This window comes from Buteo buteo, chromosome 16, assembly GCF_964188355.1.
Source record: "Buteo buteo chromosome 16, bButBut1.hap1.1, whole genome shotgun sequence".
Lineage (NCBI taxonomy): Eukaryota > Metazoa > Chordata > Aves > Accipitriformes > Accipitridae > Buteo > Buteo buteo.
The window spans coordinates 26,085,783-26,108,698 of NC_134186.1; positions in this window are offsets into that span (position 1 = coordinate 26,085,783).

Here is a 22,916-nt window from a genome sequence, read left to right on the forward strand (position 1 = left end):
TTGAGGTCAACTTTACCCCCAGATTTTTGCTCAGGGGTCATCCGAGGTCATCAATTAACACATGGGGTTACTAGAGGTCACCAATTAACACATGGGGTTACTTGAGGTCAACTTTACCCCCAGATTTTTCCTCAGGGGTCTTCTGAGGTCATCAATTAACACATGGGGTTACTAGAGGTCACCAATTAGCATATGGGGTTACTTGAGGTCAATGTTCGCCCCCAATTTCTCCTCGGGGTCATCTGAGGTCACCAATTAGCATATGGGGTTACTTGAGGTCAACTTTACCCCCAGATTTTTGCTCAGGGGTCTTCTGAGGTCATCAATTAACACATGGGGTTACTAGAGGTCACCAATTAACACATGGGGTTACTTGAGGTCAACTTTACCCCCAGATTTTTTTCCTCGGGATCATCCGAGGTCATCAATTAACACATGGGGTTACTTGAGGTCAACTTTACCCCCAGATTTTTGCTCAGGGGTCTTCTGAGGTCATCAATTAACACATGGGGTTACTAGAGGTCACCAATTAACACATGGGGTTACTTGAGGTCAATGTTCGCCCCCAATTTCTACTCGGGGTCATCTGAGGTCACCAATTAGCATATGGGGTTACTTGAGGTCAACTTTACCCCCAGATTTTTGCTCAGGGGTCTTCTGAGGTCATCAATTAACACATGGGGTTACTAGAGGTCACCAATTAACACATGGGGTTACTTGAGGTCAACTTTACCCCCAGATTTTTTTCCTCGGGATCATCCGAGGTCATCAATTAACACATGGGGTTACTTGAGGTCAACTTTACCCCCAGATTTTTGCTCAGGGGTCTTCTGAGGTCATCAATTAACACATGGGGTTACTAGAGGTCACCAATTAACACATGGGGTTACTTGAGGTCAATGTTCGCCCCCAATTTCTACTCGGGGTCATCTGAGGTCACCAATTAGCATATGGGGTTACTTGAGGTCAACTTTACCCCCAGATTTTTGCTCAGGGGTCTTCTGAGGTCATCAATTAACACATGGGGTTACTAGAGGTCACCAATTAACACATGGGGTTACTTGAGGTCAACTTTACCCCCAGATTTTTTTCCTCGGGGTCATCCGAGGTCATCAATTAACACATGGGGTTACTAGAGGTCACCAATCAACACATGGGGTTACTTGAGGTCAATGGTCGCCCCCAATTTCTCCTCGGGGTCATCTGAGGTCACCAATTAGCATATGGGGTTACTTGAGGTCAACTTTACCCCCAGATTTTTTCCTCGGGGTCATCCGAGGTCATCAATTAACACATGGGGTTACTAGAGGTCAACTTTACCCCCAGATTTTTGCTCAGGGGTCATCCGAGGTCATCAATTAACACATGGGGTTACTAGAGGTCACCAATTAACACATGGGGTTACTTGAGGTCAATGTTCACCCCCCAATTTCTCCTCGGGGTCATCTGAGGTCACCAATTAGCATATGGGGTTACTTGAGGTCAAATTTACCCTCAGATTTTTTTCCCTTTTTTTTTTTTTTTTTTTTTTTTTTTTTTTTTTGCTGAGGGGTTCTCCAATTAATTACCGCTGTGGGTCAGCTGAGCTCCACCAGACCTGACCCCTTTGGTTGGGGTATCAATCAGCTGTGGACACCACATTACCCATGGGGTTACTTGGCCAGTGCGTTCAGCCTCATGGGCCCAGCACCGGGCTGCCCTCCCGTCCCCCAGTTGGACCGTCAGGCTGGAACACGCTGCCGCCATTTTCTTCTCCCCTTCAGCACGGGTGATGCGCAGCACCAGTTTGGTGCTTGGTTGGCTTCGGAGTGCCGTCTTGGCCCAACGCAGGGCATGTCTGAGCTCAGCCAAACACTGAGCCCAACTCCTCCTCTTCTGGCATGTGAGGTTAAGAGTGCAGTCCCCATGTCCAGCCCCTCAGTGTCCTCCCTTTCTGCCTTGGTCATGCGTCAAGGCTTGCAGCGGTCAACGAGTGCTGCAAGTGGGTGCTTACCCCTGTGTTCCCCCCCCTTTTTCTGCTGAGCTGCAGCTCAGTTCATATACCTGCTCTTGACTGCGTTTAGGGCTTTCCGAGGGATAAACGTGCCACAGTCATGCCCACTTATGGCCTTGGGTCTCTCTGCTTTAAGTCACTCAGGAACCGGCCTCGTTGGCCTTCAGCTGTGCTCCACATTTGGGGATTTGGGTTGTCCACACACGCTTTTTTTCCCCTTCCCGCTCCTCCCCTTGGCTCTGCAGCTGGCCATGGGGGTGGGCCTCTGCCCCTGCTTCATTCCTGAGCTCCCCAAATGTGCTGCTCCGCTTTCTCCCTGTGGCAGCTCCTCACCCGGCGGCACCAAAACCCTGTCCCCCACGTTCGGCTTTTGCCCTCCCTTAGGAACCACTGGCTCCCGTCAGCGAGTGCCTCCGGTTCTTCTGCGTTTCAGCGGTTCGTTGCGCCTTCAGTTCAGCCTTTGTTTCCACCACTGCTGTTATCATCCTGCTTTTTGCTTTCTGCCTTCAGTTCCCCGCCCCATTATTTGGCTGACTGCTTAAAATGCGCAGATATTGGTATGATGCCCAGGGAAAATGGAACAAAATCAACCCTGCTCAGACATGAACAGGAGGCTGGTGGCCTGCAGAGCAAGCCTGCGAGGAACTGATTTACACAGAGCAGATTAATGAAATTAAGAAACTGATCTCGCTGGCAAAAAGATAGTGAAGACCCCTTCACAGCTGCAATGATCTCAGACGATGCTAAATAAAAAGACATAATTAGTATTTCTCCTCACACATCCATGTCATCTTCAGAAACACAAGGCACTAAACCCTAGATTAATTTCCAAAAACAAGAGTCTCTGCTGAGTGTTATACAAAGACATAAAGCAGACTTAGTGCTGGGGCAGTGTCGAACACACGATTATAAAAATCACAAAATTCCATTGTTTGTTATTTATTTCAAAAATCACGGCCACGTTCACGATCTCTCCAGCTGCTCCCATCAATCACTTCTAGTAGGCCTTCCCTTCCATTCATCCAACACAGTTTAATGTTGCGCGTGTGTTTTCAACTGCATCGTGAGGTGAAAGCAAATGCCTGATATTTTCTTAAAATATTGAGAGCGAGGGCAGGAAAAGCAGATAGGAATTGGTACTAATCATCTTAGGAAGGATGATTTTTCCCAACCGCCTAACTCCTTAACCATGCTCTCTTTACCAAACTACGGCTTTCTAGACTTCATCATCTACTGTGCAAATAAGAATGCAAATACTCCTACAGGTGTCATAGACGGTTTTATTCTGAACAGGGGAAATCATGGCAGATATTTGCAATCTGTGTAATACTACATACACAGGGCCTGAAAAATTCAACTTGAAATGCACTTTCGTCAGTGTAGGAACCTATACAAAGCCAACAGAAAAACCAAGAGCATTACAGACTAGTGATAATTTCCTCCAAGTACAAAGTTCCCCGTACATAACCGAGCTCGTATGAATCTGCAACAGCAGCCGCCTTTACAGCTCAGAGGCACACATTTTGCTGCTAGATTTTTGCTGTAGCACAGAATTCAAACCACATTTTTCAACCATAAAAAGAAAACCGAACCCTGCTGTGTCGAGAACTCCTTGTCTCTAGCCAGGATTTAGCAGATACGTCGGAGATGACTCGATTCCAGTGAAACTGTGTGTCAGTGCAGGGATGTAGAGCGAACAGAAGTCCTCAAGGCAGTAAAGGCTGCAGCAATGAGAATAAAGGTCTGTCTGGAAGGATAAAATTGTTTGATCAGTTCGGAAACATTTTTCAGAAGCCTAAAACTCCGAAGTCAGGGAGTAGAAATATTTTATATTTTTTTTTAATCAACCAAAATGTGCTGAGCCTGGCTTGGGTTTTTGAAGAAACGAGTAAGTTGTCAATACCGAGTCAGCTCAGTAGCACAACCAAGACGCCGGGTACGATTCTTCCCACTTCAATTAGCCACAGCATGTTCATTAGTGTCAGCTGAGACGCAGCTGGGCCTTCAGTCTTCAAACTGTAAATCCCATGAGGAACTGCTGCTTAAGTTAGTTTAGTGCTGAACTAATAAATTGTAGGTGGCAAATAACTAATGAAGTAATGCAATGATTTATATCACATTTAAAACCACAGCAATCCTAGCACCTATGGTCGTATTGGGCAGATCAGAGAATACACTGATCCAGCGATTCCGGATTTGGTATCTACTGGCATCCAGAGCCATTGGGATAACTTGACTATTTAGAGGATGATACTTTACTTGCCCACCCGCATCCCTTCATGTGAAACCCTACTGCACAAAGGCAAAGCCTGACATCCCAATTAGAACCCCGCAGCTCACAGAAGTAGGGTCTTTACTGCTCATCCAACACACAAATCCTACCTTCCGCTGGCCCCCTATTTTATTCACAGCTTCCTCCTTTCCGCACTGTTCTCCAGCTTCTCTCCTTGAAATCCAAGCTCCTCCAGCTCCCTTTCCACTTCGGGCCGGCACTTTTCCCTGCGGTGGGAACAGGACCACGTATTGAGACCGCAGCAGAGCACGCCGGCTCTGCAGCTGTGCTAATGAAGGGCTGTGCCTGATATCACTGTAATGCTTAAATAAAAGCAGAAAAGGTATGCAACCACGTGCCCAAGGGAACAGAGTTGCTTTATAGAAATAAAGGAAGGGAGGAGATGAATAGGTGAGACAGTCTCTCATTACCAGACATGACTTCACCTACAGGCCTTCCTCTTGCCTCACAGCAATGACACTGGCTTTCTTTCACAGCGATTCATGCATTTCAAAGGGCCAACAGCATAAAAGGAATCTAAAAATAGGTTAAAGCCTGAAACCAAAGAGCAGCTGTTTCATTAGCAACAAGAGAAGCAGAAGGGGAACGATTTGTAGGGCAGAGCTCCCTAAGTGTGCCAAACAACTTGTACTTTATGTATTTTATGCTATCTTACAGAAGTTCTCCTAGTATCTGGACATGTATCAGATGTGCAGTAACCGATATAGCTAGGACCTGCCGTGTGTGTGCTCTTCTCTCCTTATCCTGATGAAGATTACCGGGAATCAGGGTCCTGGGACACGGACACCTATCAGCACTCTGTATTATCAGACATCCTACAGGATCATCTTGCACTGGAACAAGAAGCTTGCAGAAGCTCAGGTGGTGGCAGGAGGTCTCCTGTGGGAGAAAGATCCCGGTGGAAGGGAGACGGAGCCTGCTGGGAGCTGCATCGTTGCTGTGCTCTGACACAGCAGCTGGACACGCGCTCTGAACTCAGGTTTATAAAGTATCAGTCGCACAAGGTGGATCCTCTGCATCCTACACGTCCTTGGACATCTGCACTTCTCCTGCAGAGAAGTGCAGATCAATGTTCACCCTCTACCCAAAGACTCTACAATTCATCAAAACGCTGGTCCCAAGCTTGAAAGAGCCTGTACCGGCCAAGTTCTTCAGCTGTCTTCGAATGACAGCCTGAAAACAGAATGCAAATGGTGAGCAGAACAGAGAGGGATTCGGTGTGCTCAGTCCGGCCAGGATTCACTGTGTTAGCTGGGAAGAGAGCAAGTAGAAACCCATCCTCTGTGTGTGAGTACACAGATATTGCAGTTTAGAGCAGGTATTTGATTCAATAAGACTGAGTTTAGGGATGACAGCGCTCGGAGCTCATGATTATACCATCATTAGACAGCTGGAAGGGGGACACAGGCCAGGAATGAGATTGTTAAAAAAAAAAAAAAAAAAAAATTTAAAATCAAGCAGAGTTTTAGGCCACTGACAACTATATATGGTGTGAGAAGGGATGAAATAAACTTAAGCTCAATCCTTCAGATTACAGAGCAAGGGAAGGAAGAGAGGCACCAACACTGAGGCTCCAAGCAAGGCTTGGAAATGAGAAGCTCAATCCTAGCTCTATCAGACAGCCGAATTTATCAAGAATGCCTCAGCCCTCAGTCTGCATATAACCCACCTCTAGGGCCAGCTCACCCTGAGACCGTCATAACGGAGACCACCACTGGGAGATTCCGCCCCGTTCGGCCAGCTGATCGTTCCGGTGATTGCCAGGCCGGGTATGGGCAGCCAGCAGCCACCCGTGGTTCGTGGCCTGCGGTATCATCAAGGAGCTTGTGCGGTTCTCCATGTAGCCAGAGGCTCAGAGATGTGCTGTGTATGAATTCCGCCCGCGTGGAAAACATCACGGTCTCATGTCAGCTTCAGAAAAATGTCGGAGGATGCCCTTATTTGCATCAGTAGGCAGAGAGCACATGCTACGAGAAGATGACGGTGTGCGAGACATACCAGTCTTTCATCATCTTTGCACTTCATTCCTATAGATACGCTTTGCTGCCTGCGCCCGGTCCCTGCACATGGACCACCACCGGGCAATGCCTGCTGTTTTCATCGGCTTAGAAATGCTCGGTATGACCCAGCCTTCCCTCCTGCTGCCTCTTCCAGCCCCCAGCAAACTCTGCGTACGCGGACACGTGCGGGGGCACGTTGTTGCGGGTCCCAGCGTGGCTGCGCTATTGAGGCGTAGCTGATATTCCTGCCTCTACGCCAGGGAGCCTCTTTGCTTAGTTTCAGCAAAAGGTAAGGAAGATGGGGAGCCTCAGAGGAGCTACAGAGAATTGGCAGGTTTGGCTGCGTCAGGAGGGGTCGAGACAGAGAGCGATAAGGAAAAAGGAGGGCAGGGATAGGGCAAGAGAGAGGGAACGATTTGTCAACAGAAAAGCAGATGTTTGAGAGGAAGGCAACTAAAAACCCTTTTCTTTTTCCAACTGGATAGAGGTTGTACAGAGGGAGGCTGCATTGCTCCTAGACTAGGACCAACAATACTTTTGACAGTACAAAACGACCACAGCCAACTCGAGCGTTTGGCTGCCAAAGTCACACCTGAAGAGATGCGGCTATCTGGGAAAAGCAAAGCAAAAGACAGCTTTCTGCACTGCCTCTCTCTCACTGTTTGCCTCGGCTTTAGCCTTGGAAGATACCTGGTGCTTTAAAGACCTTGGCAGACGGGGGTAGAACTGATCCAAATAAATCAGTTAAGAGGTCCGCATCTGAGCTGCTCGGATTAGACTCTCTTTAAAGTCAATGGACATCGTACAATTCATCCTGTACTAAAATAGAGAGCTAAAATAGGACAGGCGAGCCATGCCTAAAAATACCTAATCGCCTCCATTAACTAAGAAGGGAAGCCTAGGGTGCCCAGTTCAGCTGCAGATGTATGCACACCGCAGGTGTCTGAGGTAGTGAGACCAGAATCCCACCCCAGGTTCCCGTCAGTCACTCTCGGTAGCAGGAACGACCCCTTCTTTTCCAACACTGCCTGCAGATCAGCTGGGAGAAACACTCGTGCGATGCTTTGCTGCCTTTCTCCGGCTGCCTCTCCCTTTCCCAGATACTCGAGTGCAAAGCCCAGGAATGTGCCAGTCAAGGCTGAGATCCACAGCACAGCTCCTTTCTCTTTTAAGCTCCGTTTGAGGTAGATCGGAGGTGCTGAAAACCGAGGCTTTCAGCCCTGGCTCTGTATCCACAACACCGCAGAAGAGCGAAGCGCCACGTGTCAGATGAGTGGGATAAATCCCTCCCCGGCTGGCCCCCTCCTGCTGCAGCAGGCAGCCGCCCTGCTATTAATCATGGATCAGCCTCGCCGTCAGCTCCCGGGGCTAACGCTTTAATGTGATCTTGTCCTGGTTTCAGCTGGGATGGAGTTAACTGTCTTCCTAGTGGCTGGTACAGTGCTATGTTTTGAGTTCAGTACGCGAAGAATGTTGATAACACACTGATGTTTTCAGTTGTTGCTCACTAGTGTTTAAAGTCAAGGATTTTTCAGCTTCTCATCCCCAGCCAGCGAGAAAGCTGGAGGGGCACAAGAAGTTGGCACAGGACACAGGCAGGGCACCTGACCCAAAGCGGCCGACGGTGTATTCCATACCATGGGACGTCACATCTAGTACAGGAACTGGGAAGTGGGGGTGTGGGAATCACCACTCGGGGACTGGCTGGGTGTCGGTCTGCGGGTGGTGAGCAATTGCCCTGCGCATCATTTGTACATTCCATCCTTTCATTATTGCTGTTGTCATTTTATTAGTGTTATTATCGTTATTAGTTTCTTCTTTTCTGTTCTATTAAACCATTCTTATCTCAACCCACGGGTTTTGCTTCTTTGCCCAGTTCTCTCCCCCATCTCACTGGGTGGGGGGGAGTGAGTAAGCGGCTGCGTGGTGCTTACTTGCTGGCTGGGGTTAAACCACGACAGATCTGGCGAAGCAGAGGAGAGGAGCGGTAGTGAGGGAGATGGTTGCCTTGTGATTATCTTCAAGGTAAGTTCAGCATAGTGCTGAACTCCCTGTAGTAAATCCTGATGCTGGCCGGGATTCAGGCTAGCGTGCAGGAACGAAGGAACAACGCTCATTGTTTATGCTTCCAAGGGAGCCGTGGGCGTGAGCACAGCTATTTCCACTCTTAACGACCTGTTTGTACATATACTTAATATAAAGAATTTAGTCAAAGCTACTTTGAAGTTATCGATAACTTAGTGTTGCAAAAATGGATGCCTGTTGGGTGACTATCCCAATGAGTGCTGTGCAGATCCTTGGTAATTAGCCCTACAAACACCATCGTTAAATTTTAAACTAATACAAGGAAAATGTGCAAATGAGCATGCTAATAATAGCACGAGCCAGTTTCTTATACTGAATGTCTCCATAAAGATATTCTTTATAACACCTTTGGCACAACTGGGACCTTGCATAATTAAATTTGATTTCACGTTCTTACAACTCTAAGCATAACTGGAGATTTCTAATTAGTTACAATTATTCTTTTCAGAAATGTGTTCTATTTAGTATAATCTTGTATTCTTCTAGCCAAATGCCATATGTATTTATTATTATTATGTCCTGCTGATAGCTTTTTAACGGAGACATTTTGACCGAGATAAATAACTACATGCCTTCCAACCACAACTCTTTGTGTGGCACCCGCTTTGGGTGGTAAAATAATTTACTAAGTGAAAAATAGCAGTTCATGGAGATGAGATAATCTTCGATTCTGCTATTTTAAGCAGAGATAAAAATGCAGGCTGATTATCTGCTAAATCTAACATTTCCACACCCCAATCCACCAAAAGCTGCTGCTAAAGCGGCCTCAAGAGAACTTCTGTTCTCATTAATGAGACTTCCTCACCTAGCTGCCTTTCCCTTCTGGGAGAAGACAGCAGACAAGCAGGCTACAGTCTTCTCTCCACGGCTACAAGGCCTGTCTGGCTGGCAAGCCCACGAGCATTCCTCATACCACTCGCTGGGAGATACAAGTATTGCAAGGCCAGTAACATCCATGCCCAAGAAGCCCACCCCGGTTATCAGTAAAAGACGGATATTGGCCCGTGTCAGTGCAATGCTCAGCAAGGTGCCCCCAACACAACCCACACCCGCGTGCTACCTGTGCTCCTGAAGCCATGTGGTGCCAATTACAGGAGCAACTAGGCAAAATAAAACAACAACCTGTTTTCTGCACAACTGTGCCCCGAGCTGAAAAAGCCCAGATGTGGTCTCTCACAGAGTTCACTCAAGCAAGAGGTAGAGGTTGAATTACCAGCTAAAATGGAAATAGACAAAAAGTGATAAATTCAAGAACAAAACGCTGGAACTTATTTACTTCTCGAAAAATTAATGAACCCCACGAGCTCATAGGTTGCAAAGCAAATTAAATAAACATCTTTCCCTTTTAAAATCCTGGGGAATTACAACAAGTGGAATTGACTTTATGCTTGTCTTCCCTCTAATTCACTGCAGGTACCTCTCTGGTGAAACACAGAAGGGAAATGACAAGACAAACCTATATCAAAACGAAAACAACATTAAACGATGGAGTCGGAGCAGGGCAGGGAGTAGTGCGTAACTCTACATATTAGGTAAGTTATTTTGTCACAGCGATGCTTACCGTTTCTTTAGCGCTTTATATTCACAGATGTAGGACGCAGTATGCCTTTGGAGGTGATTCTATCACACACGAGGCTTTGAACAGATCCACCAGCAAGTTAAAAGTAATTGAATTTAGAAAAGCATTTGTACTTACTGAATATACTGCAGGGTCTCCCTGCTTTCTAGGTCAATGCTGTATCCGACTTAGTTTGCAGTTTTCTCAACACCAAGCGTTCAGAAATCCTAAATATAACACCAACATCATGTTACTTAAATAAATGATGAGATCGTTTCATTTACTTGCAGATTTTTATGCATACAGGTTGTTTATTTTCCATGCTTCCCACATTTTTTTTTCTGGACAGGAGCATTCGAAATTTGCTTGGGGGGTAGGGGCGAAAGAAGCTAAAGTTTTAGGGTACTGTGTTTCAGCTGGGACGTCAAGAAGCATACCAATCCCTTCCCCCAGCATTTTTAGGTTAAAGATACAATCACAGCAATGGACAATAAGTTGAAAATTACCAATTAAATTGGGTTTTGTAGGCCTAGTTCTCAGACTCAGTCTCTTTTGTCAAGACATATACTTGACAAACTCGGTTTAAACAATTCAGAAAGTTAAAACATTGAAATTTATTGCCTACCACGATACTTCTAGATGCACGAACTTGAAAGACAACTCCCTGACCGTATGAAAATTATTTTGGCACCAAAAATTACCGGTTTATGGAATATAGCAGAATCCAGCCCACAATTCTTAATATGCCAACATCAAATAGAGTAGATTAAACAGGAGGTTTCACGTTAGGCGTATAAAGCTTTCTATTCTAGGTCACTGACAGTAACCCTCCATCGTAAAGCAGTAATGAGCTTTATATTATCATTCAAATATTACTTCTCCTTTTGTGTATTAAAGATGATTTCCTATCCTGTTCTCTTTATCTGTTTGTATTTGGTGCAGATATTTCATTATTGATGAAAAGAAGCAATTCAAAATTTAATGATTAATTTTCATGTAAATCTTTCTTGTCTAAATAATTGATGGGAAAGATGAGCATAGGCATTTGGCGCCAGCAGTTGTAATTCCTTCTGCCTTTTCTTATCTTTGTAGTAGCACTTCTCCATCAAGCCCCCTAGAGCACACACCTTTTAGGGGAGGTGGCTTGAATTCCCCAGCCTCGTATCATTCCAGATGGGGAATTATCTGAATACAAATCTCTGCTCTGTCCTCTAAAATCTATATATTCATCCTGCCTCCCATATGGTTAAGTACCGGGATTTTACATAAAGTCCTCAATCTTCTGCATCACGAGGAGCCTGGAAAGCCACAGACAGCTGATCCTGCAGCTGGCCTGTTTGTCCAAATGCCTATCTCAAAATGCTCAAATTTAGCAAACTAGGCAAAAGGCCAGGCAGCAAAATGCTATTGCCCCACAGCATAAACTGTGCTTGACAGTCAGGATTGAGTTGTGCTCTGCTCCTCTGCAAAGATCTTCCTCTGCTGCGTTCACGGATGTTGTTTCTGGAGATCCCAAACTACCACCGTAGCACTGAAAACTACTCCATCTTCGTCCAAACTCTTCCAACGCTGCTTTCCCTTATTCAGTAATTCATATTTACATATGTGGCCCAAGCCTGTAAATAAATCTCTTACGGTCCCTTAAACCCCAAGGGAGAAACTATCTGGATCTATGAGGGCATCTCCTGGGAAAGAAACGGTCTCTTCCATGGTCTTAATACAGCTCGTGTTATATTATTTTCACAGCAATTAATATATTTAATAAACTCATAGAATGGCCTCCTTTCATAATGTTTAAGTTTAAAAGTTTGTTACAATCTGAATAAAATACTCCGGACTAGAAAACAGGTTATTTTGAGGAAGATAAGTCAGTGGTTTCCTCCTACTCTGCTCTGCTAACATTTTAATATATAAGTATTTTCTTTAAAAGTTAAATAGAATTGTAAGCTGTAACAGGGAATAAATGTTATAAAGATCGAAATCTCTCCTGCCATTTACGTGATAAGTTAAAAAAAGTAACCATCTTTTCATGCTTGGGGGTATTTTTCCCTCAGAAGTCACTTTTTAATCTGATTTAAATCCAATTAAGTCTGAACATCTAAAATGAAGAACAAGTCTTTGAATTTATGTATAACTGATTTAACTAATCACTGTCTTACTGCAGAGCTACTAAGCAAACAAACTATGAAAAATAAATGTGAAATTAGATCCAAATCACAGACAGCCTTGATTTTGTTTTTTAAATAAATAAATAATCATTCTGCACAAAGCACGGGCCTCTGTTTGCTACCAGCAAGCCAAAGCTGCAGTTATTAGATTTAAAACCTAATTGTGTAAAATGATTTTATAGCTCAGAAAAGACGCTGTGTTTTTTACCTTCGCATTTAGGACAGAAAGCACTGGACAAACCCCCCTCCAGACAGACTGGGAAGACCAGCAGCAACTGGGGAAACCCCGCTGCTTCAACAGCTCTACCCCCGTTTCGGCTGGCCACGCATTTCGCGCTTGGCTTCTTCAATTTTTGACGCAGCCTTTGGCCAAGCATGCCGGGACCTTGCTGGCCGGCTGCTCCCGGGCGCGATGCCAGCCTGGGAGGTGTCCCACTGTCCCCCGAACTCTCCTTCCCTGCCCCGAAGGAGGGGACAGGCGTCGGAGCGGATTGGGCATCCACCCGCCAACGTCGCCCGAAGACCCGAGCCGTACGTCCCGTCGCCGAGCTGTCTCGCGAGCGGGCTGCAGAAGGGGTCCATTAGGGAGGAGAGTTTGAAGGACAGGTAGGAAGCGCTACCCTTCCATCTTGCTGTTGCTCCGGTCGTTTCTGTTCGTCCTCGTTTGCCAGCGCTGACACCGAATGCCAATCAGATCGGGCTTTAGCCAGCCCCGGGCTGCCATTTCCAGGCAATTAGTCCAGGTATCCTGCACTTTGCTCTGACTTCCTCCTATATCAAGCAACTTTGGTAATCCGTGGTTATTTCAGAAGCATGTCTGAGCCCTAGAAATCTCAGTTCCTGCCACATCTTATCTATAAGTTGAAGAAGGAGCGTGTTACTGTCATCACAACTGTGACATGCTGCATGTTACAGAATATCATAATTGTGTAACTACAGGATAATGGAATAACTTTTAAAGCTCCCTGTCATAAAATATCTTCCATTAAAGTTGCTGTCTGCTTCGTACGTGGAAACCACTATCTCATCAGGGACATGACGCTGGAATACTGCCAGACACGGCGTGGCTCAACGCCTGATAAAGCGGCTTTCTCGCTGTGGATCACAAGCTCCATAGCTGCAGGCATTGCTCCTCCCAAACCCGTTAGTACAAATTAACACGTGCATCCAGCTTCCTCGAAGCAATCTCCCTGATATTTTTCCTTCCCCTCTCATACGCATGCTCCCATACGTCGGAACTGGGCTCCCAGAGACTGGCTCTGGAAAAGCGCCCTGCAGAAGCAGCTCATTCCTGAAATACCTATTGGCTGTCTATCATAGTTCATATCCAGCTGCAAATGCTGCTCGCAACAGCTCGGAAACCCTGAAGCTGTTCAGCCTGGGCAGTAAGAGCTGAGACGGCAAGCCCAAAATGACAGCTCTTAATTCATTGCCTCATTCCTTTCCATGAAATAAAGTTTTTTCTCCTGCACTTCTGAACTATGTAACAGATTACAAAGCTTTCAGAGGGCAAAACGTGCATGCCTCGGAGTTATGTCTTAGGTGCGCACACAGGGAAAGAAACTTACTCAGATTATTTCTTAAACCCCGGCACAATTCTGCACAGCCAGCTCGGTGCTGTGGCAATGGGCAGCAGTCAGCTTGCGCTGTCATTTGCCAGTGATTTTTCTCAAGGTTTAAGTGAAAGGATTACTCAGCTACAGGTCATCTTCATTTTTTTATGATACTTGTTTTGATAATCCAAAATTTACCACAGGTTAAAAGAAAAAAAAAACTTCAATAATTTTTAAGCCACTTGAAGATTCTCCCATTCAGTCCATAACATATAAGTGTTCCAATTTCTCATCTTGTTTGCAATCCCTACCTAATAACCCTTGGCACTGAAGAGGATTAAGCAACAGGATGATTTTCACAAATCGTATCGTACTTGCCAAGCACTAACCGAATGCCATTAAAGGTCCAAGCATCTGAGTTGGAATTGCAGGTATTTCTCTTCCTCCGTAAACAGCACTGAGGAGCCCACAGGCAAGAGCAGAAATGCAAGAGGCTGATATGCAAACAAACCCCAGGTTAGCTCCCGCTGTTTGTCAGGGCTGTTTTTTAGTCCTGGACCTCTTCATCACAGGAATCACCCAGCCATGTGAAGTTGGTTTCCTAAATTGCCACGTTGCACTGTAAGCTGCTCCAGTATTGCTATTTTACCTGGTATCTTTAGGTATATTATAGCCCAGTTAGCCCAGGTGTCATGAGAAAACACATTTCTGTCCTCCTTTCCTTTAAGGCTGATATACTGGGAGATTTTTTCCTGGGTAAATTTTTCCCCTAAACATTGACAGCCTGGAAAATTGAAAGAAAAACATACCATCGAGAGATTTGAACCGTTTCTCTTCTGTTCTGGAAAAAGGTGAGTTAGTTAAAAGGTAATAAAAAGCGATGGATTTGTGGGAGAGCAAAATTAGCCATGATATATTTTAAAGCACTTTTGATCTATTTATTAAAAGTCAAGATGTGCTTCAAAAGAAATCCCAGTGCACTTTCAAAAAATTGCATGGCTTAAAAAAGATGCACTTAAGAAGTGAATCGACACTTTTTTAAAAATTGCACTGGGATTTATCAGTGTGGTACCAGTAGCAGGGAAGGTTTTGCTGCAGCATTCTAATTAGCACAACCAGATCTTCTATAAACTTGAGCGCTCCAAATTTACAACAATAGGCAGAGATGGGTTTATGCACAAAGCATTTTTCCAGTATTTATTATGGAATAGTTTCCGTCCCTTCCCGGTCCGTCCCCCCCCAAACTGCAGTCGCTGTCAGAAATGCAAAGAAAGAAAAATAGGATGGACACTGCTGATGGCAGTGCACCTTACTGATGAGGTGGCATTTGTTATCTTCCCCTGCATAATTGGATTTAGGTATGTCACCATTTTAAATATAGCATAAGCAGTCAATTAAGTTCTATTTCCCACTTACGAACCCATAAACAGAATAAAGGAAGCCAATGGCGGGGGGGTGGGGGGAGTGAGGCAGGGAAGGAGGAAGGCATAATTTAGGAATTGCTCGAGACTGCATTTGATTAAGAAAAACAAGGTATGGCAATTCATACACACACAAACACGCTCCTATTATTCAAGGCTCTGCAAATCTCCCAGAGGACAGTTTAATGGCCACTATCTACCCTGACCAGATGAAGTCCCTTTGCTTAATCCCCAGTCCTCCTGAACTTTAATCCACTGCTATTTAAATTTGTCATAAAATCTTTTATTTGCCTTGCCATGTTATTACCTAATCAGTAAGTATATTATGTCCTAATAACTTGTATGTGTTCACTTCGGCACCTGACTAGAGGATAGGTTACTCTGCCTGCCCGAGCTAGCTGTAAATAAAAACATCGTATTTAAAAACTAGAGAAGAAATCATACAGCAAGATCAAAAGACCCTGGTCCTCATCCTAGATTAGTATCATGAAACGACAGATCCTTTCTTCTGCGAAAAACAATTTTTTTTTCCTCTTCTCGTCACTATTTCCTCAGTGCCACGTTAACCCTTTCGATGCCTGCAGCAGGCAGAACAAGCCATTTACCTCTCAGACCTAAGAGCCACATCTGGGCATCCCTTGCGGGGACTTTGCAGGTTGGAGCGGAGGCGAAAGCTGGGCAGAGGTACTGACAGACCCAGTTCTCCAGCTACCAAACCACCACCACCTACCAGACCACGCTGCTCCCCGGACCGTACCGCAGCCCCCAGGAACGTGCATTGGGATAATACCGTGCGACAAGTCAACTCACAAGTCGGATCGGCATCCAGCAAGTTTGAGAGCCTAACCTGCAAAAGAGGCAACGATCAGAACCGGAATTAAATTGATAGTGAAAAACCTATTTGCGTTCCCACGTCCGCTGCAGTTTGGGTGCATAACTCACGGCGGGTGCATGTTACTGACTTGCAAGAAGTCTATTTGCTTAGAAGAACAACAGCCTGAGCGAATACAATCTTGTCAAAAGATAATGGTCTCCTTTCCCCCAGCCTGAACTAAGCAGCTATTAAAAGCTACCAGAATACAAGAGGCAAAATATTTACTGCATGTTTATTTGAACATGCTGCACAGTCACCTTGAATTATAATAGTACTCCTGCTTCTAGCTGCATTTTTAACCTTCTAGAATTTTCTTTTCTTCAAGCCAAGAGAATAAATTAAGCAGGGAAACAATACTGAACATAATACTTCACCGTACGCTCAGAGGCTGCTAAAAATTCTGCGATCTCTTGAGTTCTGCTAAAATAGAACGTATTAAGTATTTTGCTCAACTAACCGTATGTATTGAAAGTAAATGGTAAAACGACAGGGCTCTGACTATGTCTGGTATTAGGAGAACTGCGAACTTTTGATTTGGAGTTTTTTGACAGAGGCAGAAGTTATAAATATCAGCAAGTGTTCTGCAGTGCTTCACTGATGTTCCCCCTGTGCAATTTGTTTACTGCTTCAAGATATTAGACAGCCATATATTTTACTTTCCCTGCTAGTAGCCAATTTGCAAGAAAGCAAGTAATATAAAAATAGCTATTTACTCTGTAACAAGCAGTACAGTACATTATCACTCGACATTGATGTTGTTAGAGGATAGCAAATCAATAATCAGTTCTTATTCAGTAACTTTGTAAACCATCTGCTCCTATCATTGCAAAGCATGCTCTGCTGCAGCAAAGCCTTCACTGCCATACCAACAAACAACTTCTTTCATAAAGTCTAAGACAAAGTCCTATGAAAAGCTTTCTAATTGTTTTACCATTTAAATAAGTGAAATGGTTAGGTTATACAGCAATTCTGCAGAAAGAGATAAATCGTATCTCCCTGCAAAAGTTGGCCCTCACCAGAAAATACTTTGTTTACCCTTCAAACTCAAAGTTCGTGATTATATGATATATTAGGTTATTAGTTCCTACACGGCAATTTTATTATTACCATTTATCACCTGATCGGAGCGGGCCCAAGATGTGCAGCTGAGAGCACCGCGCACCGACCTTGCTCCAAAGAGTTCCCTCTCGGCACAGCTCTGTCCAGAGCTGACTGCTCTGCTCACCTGTGTGCCTCAGTTTAGGCACCCAGGATTCCTTGCGGAGGCCCTCAAAGGTACCTACCACTCTTCGCTAATCATCTAGGGACCCCAGCGCTCATTTTAAGGTACCGTTTCATTAAATATCTGAGAACGACTTGGGAAGAACTACATGGTCACTGTAAAGTCTCAGGTATCCCCCAGAAGATTTAAGAAACGTTCTACCAAGGATCAATGTGGGGAAGTGGGATGGGGAGGGCAGAACTGCAAGCAGAACTTAACTGGAAGCTTTACAAAGCTTTAAGCCTCCAGTAATCACTTTCAAGCTGCCAATAGAGTCATCGCTTTCCTCAGCCAGTTGACTGCTCATTAGAAAGACATGAGCAATGTAGAGACTCAGGATCCCAGTCCTGCTCTATTTTACTCACAGCCCTTTGCTTCAACAATAAATCTTGCCCTTACAACTCCAGCCAGGCAGCTAGGAAATGCCATGCTGCCGGCTGGCTGCTCTGCCTCCCCGTCCTCCCGCCCCGGCACCAGCTCCACTCTCACCGCACTCCTCCCAGGCAACTAAACCTCAAATTCCATTAATCTTATGAACCAACAGAGTTTTCTCCCTTTTACCTTCTGTAAATAATTCTGCCCACGCATCTAAATTAAAACACAGCAACCCCTTGGCTCCAGCCTCCTGCTCCCACCGTGCAGCCGCGGAGGAGCACAGGGGACCCCCGGCCCGTGCCCACCCCCAGCGCGTCTTCGTCTTCGCCGGCACGGGGAAGACGCAGCTCCAAGACGCGCGTTCCTGCTCTCGGACCTTCTCCCAGCGGCCAGGGTCAACGGCCATTTCCCACAACCCAGCAGGCGGTGTCAGGATTTATTTCTAAATAAAACCACAGCACAGGAGGCTGAACTGGTTTCAAACCTCGAGTGCCCGCATTCTAAAGACAAAGGAAAAAATATAATCTAATAATCTTTTAGCGTATTGATTCCATTGGACTACTTTGTTGGTTTCCTTGGCTTGGGAGTCTTTCCTATAAATCACTTCCACATTTAGTGTCACCAGCTTCATGAATTCATTTGTCTTTGCTAAAAGCATCATTGCCTGTGTTTATGTTACCTGGCTCTTCAACCCATGTGTTTCTCTTGCACACACCTCTTGTAATTTAAACTGCCCAATGACATCATATTTCCAACATCAAGTAATATTACTTCTATTTGCTTGATTTCAGCTCCACTTTGCTCTCATGCAGAAAGCCAAAAGAATGTTTGTAACCTAGAATATTTCAGTGAAGTCCCATTACATATTTGATAATGGCTTTCCAGCTTGTGAACCGCTACCTCTTCTTTGCATCTGGTGCTAGCCTGAGCTTAATAAACCAGTTATTTTTGCTATAGGCAGTACTCTCGTGTCATGAAAAATGCAGGAATCTCATTCTGGAGTTACTGCTCACTTTGACATAATGCTTTATTTTCCTTTTGGTTCTCTCCCTTCCATTTGCAAGCTTTGACATAATGATTTCTTTTGCCTCGATTACTGAACATCACCCCATATAGAGAGAAAACCCCATTGACCAGGGTCTTTTTCACTACACTACTCTGCAATTCTTTTGTCCACCTCTGAACTATTTGAGCAGCTTCATTCAAGCTCCTAACACTCTTCCTATTTTTAAGCTATCACAAATAATTTATCTTTTTAAAATCAAGATCTGATAAACACACAGGCCAATCACATATGACAAATTTTTAAATTTATTGTTTTGCTGATCAATTTATTTCACTTTGGTTACACTTGTTGAAAGATACTTTTTGGACAGAATGTATTTTCTGAGTTGAAAATGTTTCCGCGTGCATTTTTATGATACACCATGGCGCACAGTTAGACCACACCACGACTTACTGGCATGGTGCTAGATGACTAGTTTTTTCTGCACTAAACCTAGTACTATGAATCTGGCACTGCTACTATACTATGGCATTCCCATTATGAACTAAAATTGCTAAACGTATACACAAGGGCAGCTGGGCTCACGGCCCCCCACCTCAGCCCGTCCCTGAAGCCAGGGCTTTCTGCAGCCCACATCACACATCACCTTGTTCTCCCGGCCTGTCCCCTCGCTACAGACATTTTCGTTGCTTGGGCATCTGCCTTTCTAGTGGCCTCTGTGGCCTGGGACAGGCTGGAGTCTTACCGACAGTAATAATACAAGTTCAGCACTGAAACCCCCAGATCACTGAAAAAAATGTACCTTTTCAACACAGGTAGTTTTCTGAAGCTTATCTCTTAATTGTAGCACAGCTGGGCTATAATTTTTGAACATGTGGGACTGACATTTCTCATTGCTACCCTTGTAATGGATCAACTCACCTGAAATGGATGGCACACAGCTATTTTCCCTTGAAATAGTATTACTCATGTTAGACAAGCTCGCTCTGTAAATAATATCGCAAACATTGACAGGTGACACAGAATGAGATGGCTACTCAGAGGTGAAAAGGTCATCAGGGATAATTTCTTTTTTCCCCAATTGTAGAGGATATACGTGTGCACACCATACTCCCACAGAGCTTACAATAATGCTTTAATTCAGGAAGAGAAATGGCTTTGAACTTTCGCGCTGAGCAATACTTAGACAATGAAAACCTTCAGCTTAATTCCTCTGAACTTTGCAGGCACGCAGAATTGCAGCCAACATTTGTGATTTACACCATCCTGTATGTCCCTAAATTCATTCTGGTGATGCCTGAAGTTTTGTTAAGGATTGATGCGAGACCGCTATCAATTACAGGCTCACCTATCCTTCCTTCTATGGGTTTATCTATGACCTGGCTTCAGATACAGCCGTGTTCTTGGTTTACCAAATACATTTTCAGATACTGCTGAGGCAGTTCCGAGAACTCCGGACAGAAAGGACATGGAACAGACTGTGCTCAGGGACAGGCTGGAGTCATTCTTTCAAATGAGAGATAGAGCTCCCTTGTTCCCTGAGAGAGTAAATACTTAAGCGAGAGATCATTTAAAAAAAAAAAAAAAGAAAAAAAAAGGTGCTACGCCTGCAAGTTAGGTAACTGATTTGGTCTGGCTTCCTTTAATAGTAACAGGTTTTTTGAGACTGAGGTCCAGACTACACATTAATTCTAGCTATGACTAGTACAAAAAAAAGTGACCTTTGAATAAAAAAAAACTCCAACAAGCAAACCATTTATGGTTCCAAATTTCCTTTTACTATAGGCATGAAATCAAATATTTCTTTTGCTTAGTTTTTACATTATCTGGGCAGTCTCTGTTCGGGTTGTAAGACTGTAGTGATGGGAAAGCCTGAGAGATCAGCAAAAGGATCAAGAAAAGTGAAGAATAAACTGTAAAGCAGGGAACAGTCACTTTTTGTTTTAAGTAGAATTAAAATACTTCCAAATTCAAAAGACATTTTAGTAATACCTGTTGACGTCACTAATTAGCCCACTGAAGTGAGGACTGCTTTGTTATGCATTTGATTACTGCCATCCTTTCCACCCAGTCCTAGATCGTCCTCCATCGAGTCCTGGGAAGCTCATCCCTAACCGTGCCGCGCACTAAGCAAAGCAGCTCACTCCTGGCATTTCTGACATTTCCAAGGCACCAGCAGAAGACACCTTCAAAGACTTTTTCCCAATTTTGGTGGCGGATGGGAAAAGGAGGAGGAATCAAGCTTATTGCTCTGCTCTGCTTCACCCGTTAAGAAGAACCAACACGCGATTGCTGCCGTACCACCGCTAACAGCTTTACGAGGACCTCCTCCGGGTCACCGAGCACCCTCAGCACGTCGCGCCCGCAGCACCTACCTCGTCCCACCACCGCGCTCGCGGGCAGCGGTAGCTCACGCAGAAGAGAAGAGCCAAAGCGGCAGTTCAATAGCATTTTGTCTCAGCAGCCCGAACGCTCTCCAAAGACTTGCTATGCTGTGCCAGTAGAAAAACAGAAAAATACAGCAGAAGTGCGGTGCCCACAAGAGGACCACACAAGAGATATTTGCTTTCGAGGAAGTGCTGGTGGTGTTTCTGCAGTAGTTTCTAACAAATTCTTTGTGCGTGAAAACCTGCTCATCGGGGTGACTTCATGCAGCAGTTAGCTACTTCTCAAAGGTGTCTTCTACCCTGCAAACCGAAGACTAAAGGTGTGTGGCTAAAGAGTGAACTATCAGCTAATGATTCAATACAAATGTGAGTAAATGGCCAAACCTGTGGTCAGGCTGAAAAATCACCTCTACAGCTGCAAATGTACTTTTACAATTCACATGCTGTTTTCCTTAACCCTTATCTTAACAGGTAAGAGTTTACCCTTTAAGTTCGTGCTTACCTGAACATACTTCAGTGATTCTCTGATTCTAACTTCATAGACATTGAGTAAAGAAATGCCTACTTTGAGTCCAGAGGCACAACAGCAGCAAAGCCCACACATTCTAGCACCCGGATGAGAATTTTGCCTAATATTCAGGGAGGAAAACAAACCTGCATATTTAATACCGAAGTGTGCAAAAGGGAATCCGTCAAAACTAGTATAAAGAAGGACTGGATTAAATAAAATACATTTGCAATTCTTATGACAGAAAAAGTAGATTTAGAGTTAATCAAAGGGGCAATCAATCAACTGTGTTATTAGAAAACAGGATTTTTCAACTCTGGTTTAATTTCATGATAAGCTCCTGGTCTCCGCTTTGTGTTTCAGTGACGGTGTGATCTGCTGCAGAACCTCTAAGCCTCTCACTGAAGTGCCTGGTGGATCTACGTGTGTACACATACAACCACATAGGCATTTAATAATAAAGAGCTTTGGGACAGGTAAATATGTTATGGTGTACGGATGACGTGACTAGTCATTTGAAAGAAACTACAGAACAGAGAATGGCAACCAAAAGCCACTACCAGAGGGTTTGTGTATCTATTGCTGTACTCAGGGTAAATACTATCACAACCCCGTAAAACCACGGGCTGTAAGCACGGTCCCACCCAAACACACGGGAGCTGGCCAGGTAATTCCGTGCCTTTTCCCAAGGTGGTTTCTCCATCAGGGTAGAGGCACATACAAGAAAGAAGCCTGAATTGCTCCAGATCCTGCTGTAGCTACTTCGATCTCGAAGAGAACACGCTAAGGCTTGCTTCCAAACACCGCTCAATTCCAATCAAACCACTTAAATAAAACAATCTCATGTACAAATGTAGGAAGAAAAATAATTCAAGTGCAAGGCAGCGCTGAAGCAAAGATTTGGATCCCAGCCAGAAACCCACTCATCAGAATTCACTGCAGCCCTCACACTGTGCAGATGAAGTAGCAGTAAAGAATTTAAATGACACGTATATCGTTTGGGGGGGCTTTTTTTTTTTTTTTTTTTTTTTGACTGGCCATGATTTTTGACATCATGTGCCCATGTGTTGTGAATCTCCTGGTGATGGTTTCATTAAAAATAACTGAGTTTGACCCATTTTATCAGCTTATTGATATACACCCTTCTCAGGTATACCTAAACCTGCGTATGTAGGACTGTTCACCGGCAGCTAGTAGCAAGAAATAATCCTGTTAGCACCTGCAAGTAATATTTGCAGATTACAAGCAATACCAGCACTTCACTAACACCTCTCTGAGGTCGATGACCAGCTGAAACAGAATTATTGCTGATTTCTACCAGGAAGAGAGAAGAACTGAATATGAAGCATTCAGACACCCCAGGTTGGAATTCTTTTTTTTTTTAATTTTTTTTTTTTTAATTTATACCACCATGAGACCTCCTTACACCAGTTT